An 8214-nucleotide genomic window follows, 5' to 3' on the forward strand; every position below is an offset into this window, starting at 1 on the left:
TTAAAGCATTTGAGCATACTGTTAATATCCTACTCAAGTGCTTGCTGATTTCTTTCAATTCTCTGTTTAACTTATCCATGTTTGAATAAGCAATTCCCATGAAAGTATTACTAAAAAAGTATATATTGTGCATAAAACCCACTCTATCATTCTGTGCCGTAAGAATTTATAATAAGGGAATACTTGTGATATTTTATCTTTCTATCAAAAATGAAATATATTACCAGGCAAATAAAATTTTGAGAAGTAGCAATAATTATTGAATTCTCAGTCTCAAACAGAAATCTGGAGGAAATTAAGAACTCCTGTTGACTCAAACGTGAATTGAGCCGAAAGTTTCCATTTAGATTTGTGGGAAACCCTCTGAATCTGTATATCCTGTTACCAGTAGGAAGAGTGCTGTCATTTTAAATCTGTGCTAATAGTTGTTCTCAATACTATTGTATCTGGGGGAAAAAAGATATGGTGCTGATCTTAGTAGTCAGAAAAATATGAAAGAACCTAAGCCTAAGGAGAATTGACAGAAGACATTTCTCTGGTGTGTGTGTTATGTTTCTCCATTTCTCTTTTTCTGGCTCCCACTGTTCGTGGTTGGCTTCTTCATTCAGCTGAGGAGCTTTCAGATGGAATTACTCCCTCAGCTCTAGTGCCCTACCAGCCAGCCAGCACCCACATGGCCTGAATCCCTGTTGCTTATATCATGGAGGAGGAAATCTTTCCATCAGACCAGTGAATCTATGAGACTAAAATTTATTTTTCCCCTTCCAGTGAACGCATAGGTAATTCTGGGCATTTTTCTTTTATTAAAAAAAATATTGTAAAATGAGACTAGAATAAGTATGAGCAAATAAGGGGCATTTCTTTCGTTACTTTGTAAATTTTGGGGTTCTTAAGAAGTTCTTGTTCAATTTTTTTTACTTATAAGCAAACATGAAATTTTTGAGGCAGCTCCATTGCACAGCTGGCAGCTTGCAAAACATATACAATATGGGCAGCAAGATAAGGTGAAGGCTCATTACCTTAAGAAACTAATATTGGATGCCTGGAATTTAAGTAGAAAAGCACAGCAATCGCTTTATTTGAACCTGTGAAATATACACAAACATATGCATATATGATATACAATTTATTTATGTATATCTCTATGTGCATTCTCATGTGTGAATATGAAAGTATTTTAAGCATTGCATTTTTATAAGCTCTTGCTATGCCTATATTGAAAATCAGTATTTGATGTTTTTCCACACTTGCGTCTCTTTTTGCTTTTATGTTAATATTAATTCTTTTTGTCTTGAGGGATAAAGATAGGACCTTCTCCTTAGTGCAGTTCCAATACAAGATAACTTGATGCTTATAACAGCTTGTCAGTCTGAGAACTGTTAAAATAAGACTGAAAGAAAGAAAAGCTCCATTTACTGTGGAAACCCCTAGTGAGATGAAAACTATAGTTCGTTTCTTTAGATAACAAAAGACACTTCCATGTCCTCCTCAGTAGCAACTTTTTTTTTTTTCTTGACACAAAAGACAGAATGAGGGGGAAAGCAATACCCTAATTATAACTGCTTTTCCCCAAGAATTTTACCCTACTTTTCTTCCTCTGGCTTAGCAGGACATCCAGTGCTGTTTTACTTGAGTAATAAGAAATATAAGTAAAGGGTTAATTTTTCCTGTTTGGATGAGGTGTGCATTGCTGGAAGAAGGACAGCAATCTGCAATGCAACTTTGACCTTCTCATTGTTCTATAATGTCATTGGTTGGTTACTCCTGCACGCTTTCACAGCCTCAGCAACTTGAGCTGTGGCAAGGAGGGGTCATCAGTGACCAGTCAAACATGGAATTAAAAAAGCATTAAAAAATTACAAGTTATTTTAGGCCTCAAAATTGATGTATTGTTATTTTAAAAATGCAAGAAAAAATGTGTCATTCACCTGTTTTTATGTATTTGTGTTGGGAGGAGGAGCAAAGTTAACATGAATTTTACCAAGTTAGGGGTAAATCTTGCTTTACAAAAATATAAATACTTTGTGTATATATATGTGTATGCCTATACTGTTATCATTGTTGAAGATGTGTATTTTGACATCACCTTCGATGTTATAAAGTGAAGTTAATATCTTGAGTCTGCTGAAATAATTGTCATGTTTCCTGGGGGGAAAAAAAGGTGGTCTGTTTTGTCACTTTTAACAATCTTTATATCATTAAGTTCTTCAACATTCTTGCTGCTACTGCTCCTTTTTTTGTTCTCTTTTAATGTTGGTGTCATTGCCATGAAGGGGTAGGATAAAACATACACTAAGATCAAGGCTAGAGGGTGGAGAATTTTGTTCTAACACCTCTGTTCTGAGGAATGAGCAATGATCAGGAAGGGTTTTTCTTAATCTTCTAAAAAGGGCATTATGCGCCAGAGAATGGGTGAGTACGAAGCCCAAAATGCAGCAGTGGAAACGGAAGTAACCCTCCAACTTCACTTTAATAACCAGAGTATGTACAGGTACAGTTTCCCATTATATATATATATATATATATATATATATATATATATATATGTATATATGTATATGCTCAAGTAATCTGTGATCTCTAATGGCAGAATCTGCAAACAGAGAATTTCTGTAAATTCTTTGTGTGGAAGCAGTTAGAAGAAAATTGAGGTTAATGAAAACCTCAAAGGAAGAGGATGGGTTTCTCCTGGTCTGATACTGAAGGACTATGTTCCACTTCTGAAACGTGAATTTTAAAGTCATCTATGTGCTTTATGTATTGTTTATTCCACAGTGTCAATAAGAGGAATGCTATCCTGAGCTGCATGTCAGTGACTGAAAGGGAATCTAGTGGTGAAGATCTGAGACAAAACCCCAAGTTCTCCAGTAACTGTCTGTAACAAATGCAAATGACATGCACCATAGAGAAAGAGGTGTGTGTAGTGCACAGTGTACCAGACTGGATCAGTAACCTGTTCCTTCATGAAGTAGCACTTACGTGCTGCAGTCTTAGGAATAATAGTGTCCTTTTTCTTTGCAAAGTTCACCTAGATGGTTGATCACAATATGAGGCTCATTGTAAACATGCTAACTTAGTACCAACTACAGAAATTGATTGGAAGAAAACTTTCAGATGGGGGAAAGTTAAGGAGAATAGCAATGAAGGTTGCATTGGTTGTCGTATCACAATTTTCTACTCTGAAAATCAAATTATTTTCTGTGAAATAATGTGGGGATTTGCCAAGGTATTTTGGTTATATTTCTGATAAGCTTCAGTTTATCTCTCAACTTTGCAGATTTCATGAAACCTTCATTGTTTTGGAAGGTTTCAGGTATGGTTTAGCTTGGACAGCATAAAAAAAAGATTATGTCTCATAAGGAAGATAATAACTAGAAAGCAATTAAGTTTTATATCCCTTATCTTTTGAAGAGTCTGTTTCTAATATTGTTGTCAGAAAATGTTCTCTGTCTGCGTCTAAAAAGCTACTCTGGCACCAAACTAGTCATGGTGTAATATAGAGTCCAAACATATGGTCATTTGAGTTAATTTTGAAGAAGTGAGATGAAAGAAAACAAGGCAGCCACTCCCATCCCTTTGTCAACGTAAATTTTTGCTGCTTGCTTGATTCAGATTTAAATGTGCAAAGAGAAAAATCTTCAGTCATGGTCTCAACTATGTATCCACAAATTACTATTTTTGGGAAGCAACATATTGATGGCATGTAGTTTCACATGAATCCTTCTTTTAGCAAGCTGGCAATGACATCTTGTGCGACATGTGTTCTGGTTTTCGGTTTATCTGAAGCATTTAGTAGTATGATGCACTGGTAGAATATGTGCAAAACTGTATGTAGTAAGGGCTCCACTCTAACATCCTTTCGGAAATCAGTGATTCCATAAGCAACTGCTAAAAAAAAATTCTTTACTACTGAATTTAAGACCCAAAAAGGCAACAGCTTTGGAGATAGATTCAGAACCATGGGTATTCTCTCTGGTAGTTCCTACATTCTCAATTTCTAAGTTTTATTCTAGTGTTATAAAAGTGAAGGTATTTCCTATCAAGTCAAAGGTGTTTTAGACTTATGGTTAATGTTATTTATTTTTGTGGTAATTGTAGTTTGAAATAAGTGTATTCTCCCAGCCTGGAAGTGTGTTTGGCACTTTACTTACAAGATTGAAGGTTTGTTCTTTCTCTATGAAGACTTTAAGATAATACACATTATGCAAGCCATCAAATTTATTTCAGAATAAAATGTGTGTATTTTTAGTTGTAAAAGCAGTGCTTAATCTATTAAGCTAACTAAAGATACAGTAAATGACTTTGTTTGCATGTTTGATTGTGGAATTGGATAACTTGACATTTAAGAGTAGTGACAGAAATGTCACTATTTACAAAATTTTTGGTCTTGCAACCATGTCATGTCAGCAGTAGGTTAGTGGTAGCTACTGTATGGACACCTCTATCAGGCAGAATTACAATATTCCACAACATTGTCCACTTTAAAAAAAAAAATTGACATTTTTAGAAGATAGTCCTTTATGTACTCTATTAAATCCTGTCTAGAGGGCAACTTTCTTTCATGGGATAATCTGTCTTGCATGCAATTTTATTTCACTCATGCTAACTTAGTAAGTTAAAAATGAGACTGCAATTATTGTGCATTTCTACCTGGCGTACCAGAGGTATGCATAGTATCCACATTTGTTCTATTTCAGAGACTTTAAATTACATGTCCCCAGAAAAATAAATATGTATTCCAAGTATTTAACCTTGAATTTTATGCACTTATTGCCTGTTTGATTTGTTACTTTGTGCTTTTTAATGTGAAGATAGTCACAAATTATACAAAATCTCCCAGCATATATAAATGCTGGTCTTTGAAATATGAGCTAGGAAGTACTTGCAATGATTTTGGTTATTAACATCAGCCACTTGTTAAAGTACAGCATTGTATAGGCTTTTAGGCTGAAATTTTAAAACCAACTAATCCATGAATGAGTAGTTTGTTTGTTTGTGTCTACAGATTTGTTTGTGCAAAAGACACCTGAAATTTGTGCCTATGGAATGGGAAAGATTTTTTTTTTTTTTTGCCTACCTTGCCTAGGTACCTTATTGCTTGCCAAATAGCAGTAATAGGTTTTTATCTGAAATTTTGGAGGACAGTTAAGATAAAATGGGAAAAAGGGGCAGGAAAATTGAGTTTTGAAAAAGGTGATATAGGCAAAAAGCACAGTGAAATTTTTGCTTTCAATTTTAGCCATTCAATGGTGGCATGTTTGTTGGAGAAGCACCTAGCAGAAACCATTACAAGTTCCCTATAGTTGCTATAAGCCTGTACACAGTGTATAAGCTGCAGAACGTGTTTCTCGTGATAAAGTACGGATTTTAATGCAAAGTAAATATTGCTATGCTGGAGCATTGTATATTTCCTTTTAACCATCTGATCATGGTTTTTAATGGAATCCTATATGTCAGAATTGCAGATAGTGTTATTGCAATCATGGCTACAATTGCTTTAAACATTTTTTTGTATGTTTCCTTGTGTGTACTCTGTAACTATATTTTCTTTTTTTCCTATTGCTTATAACTCCATAAATTGTGGTAAGTTTTAGATGGTAATTGCTAAACTTCATAATCACAATATTTTTATTCGTGGTAAGGAAGAGGGGGGAGGAAGGGAGGATTTTTCATACCTCTCAGATCTATTGGTCTATTCTCCAAATGACAGGTTCCTGACTGATCAACTATGCCACCTGCTACTAAAGCTCAGTAATATTAGTCTGTGCAATGGCTTCACTCTCATCTCACACCTCAGAGATCTTGAGCTCAACCCCAGGCATCCCCTGTGTGTTTAAATCAGCTTAACGGCTCATACAGTGTGCTGATTTCCTTGTAGGCCTCTGTTTTCTCAAAAAGTGATCACCTTTTGCCAATGCCCTCAGGATTAAACAGGGCAGTCTGGTTTTCCTTTTCTGCATTGGCTATACCTTTGTAGTCAATAAAAGACTAACTAGAAAAGAATCAGCTGATGAGAGAATCAATCTTCTGGAAGCCTCCCCACAGTTTTCTCATCATTTTTGTGCCGTCTGTCATCTCAGATTGTAAAATGGAAACCAAAACTCAGTATGTGGGAAGACTTTTAGTGCTCCTTGTTAACAAAAACAGTAAGACCAGGGGTTTTGATCTTATGAGTGTATAGGTAAACAGTAAGCTGTAAGTGTGCACTCTTGAAGTAGCTTTTCCATGTTTCTAATGGAGGTCTGCGAAAAAATTATCAAAGAAGTATCACAAAGGTCTCATGACATACTGTAGTGTAGATATCCATTCTGAGTAGGTCAGGTTAAATCTGAAGTTCTTCTCTCTAACAATACAGGGGTATCTTACAGAACAGCTGTACCATTTATCATGGTATAAAAGCCGTATAAATAGAAAAGGTCTTTAAAATACAAGTGAGGCTTTTTTTTCCCTTTCACTACTTGCCAAGTTAAAACAGTGGTCTGTCTTGATAACTAGTATTCAACTATATTTAAGCTTTTTGAGTAATAGCCTACTTCAAGTTGGTTTATAATGACAGATGGACAACTTAAAAAAGAATTGGAGGTTCATCATAATCATAATTCTTTACAGTTCTAAATTTTTCATTCAAATGTATCACAGTAGTTTACAAATATTAATTCAGTGTTATAATCACCCACCCACGAAGCAGGTCAGCATCCTAGTTTTACAGAAGTTCAAAGTAGGGTATCAAAAGGTTAAGAGCTGTGAGGAATTAAGGGGTCTGTTGTTATGCACCATAAGGCTCATGCTGGGGACTCTATTTTTTCCACATCATACTTTAAACTTAATTTGAAATTTGATTTCCTTTCCTGGACTGAAAATCTAGGGACAAGTTACACAGAATGTGCGGGTTATATTAGTGACTGGTTGACAGTCATGCTGCAAGCACTGAGAATAAGGAGTGTTTAACTAGAATTACATGAAGTAGCAAAGGTGACTGAATCACCATCTTCAGCAGGAAATGTCCTCTTTCTCTGTCTGCAGGTGCTCTGGGCATTGCCATACTGTTCCCTACAGAAGGGGAGCTCTCAAGCTTTGTATGTTCTGCAAAAACCTGTCAAATATCACTTGCTTATGGTAAAGGGGTATGGCAGACCTTGGCTACTCTGTCTTATTTGCCTGACAATCAGGCAGTGTATTTAATGTGGATGAAAAAGTTTAAATATGTTACCTGTGGTTCTTGTAAAAAAGTCAAGTCCAGATCTCTGTCCCAAGAAAAGGGCTAATTTCTAGAACTGAGATGCATCCCTATGGCAGTTTTAGTTGCCTAAATCATAGCTATGAATTAGGAAACTAAGAAAGAGTAGTAGTATTAAATACAGTTTGTCACCAGCTGTACATACTGCAATGCTTTTATATCAAAAATTCAAAGGTGAAGATAGTGGAATTTCCCTTCTAGGGAAGTTCATTTCACCGCCTTGAACAAACACCTGAGAAATTCAGAACCAAGGTAAAGAGGTACCTGACTCTGTTCCTCCCTTAGAAGAGGTCTGGACTATGAAATATTTAGCAGGTATTGGCTCCATTAAAAGCCCAGGAGACATAATTTCAGAGCAGAGTTGGCTCCCTATTAAGAGATTGTCTGAAAGCTTTCAAAGTAACATTCATTTATTTCAAAGCTATAGAATTATTGATGGGTTGGGTTGGGTCTCAGTTGTGGATTCCATAAATACAGAGGCATCCCTTTGCTTGGGGCATGGTGCCGCCAAGATGAGCATAGCTGTGATGGCTTTTTGTAGCAGTCATGTATTGCTTCATCCCTTGGCAACTTTATATGGTCACTCATCCTGCAGAGTTTCGTTTATTCTTATTTCAGAGAACTATGCTAGAAAAATTGTTCTAGAAGACATATTGAAAGACTCCCATCTTTAGGCAAGCTCTTCAAGGCTTATTTAGGTCAGGAATTTTCTTTTTTTTGGCTACTGTTTTTTCATACTGCCAGTATTACTTTTAAAGATAGGAGAAACAAGAACTGTAACAATTCCATGTGTTTAAAGACAGGAGAAACAAGAACTGTAACAATTCCATGTGTTTCAGGGGCAAGCCAACAATATAGTTTGTGCTACTGTGGTTCTTGATCTCAGCTTCTAAAGCAGTTGCAGAGTTGATGATGCCTATTCTAATAACATCAGCTATCAAATCCCCTCACACCTGGCAGATATTGAAAATGCAGGT

This window comes from Vidua macroura, chromosome 7 (assembly GCF_024509145.1).
Source record: "Vidua macroura isolate BioBank_ID:100142 chromosome 7, ASM2450914v1, whole genome shotgun sequence".
In the NCBI taxonomy this organism is placed as follows: domain Eukaryota; kingdom Metazoa; phylum Chordata; class Aves; order Passeriformes; family Viduidae; genus Vidua; species Vidua macroura.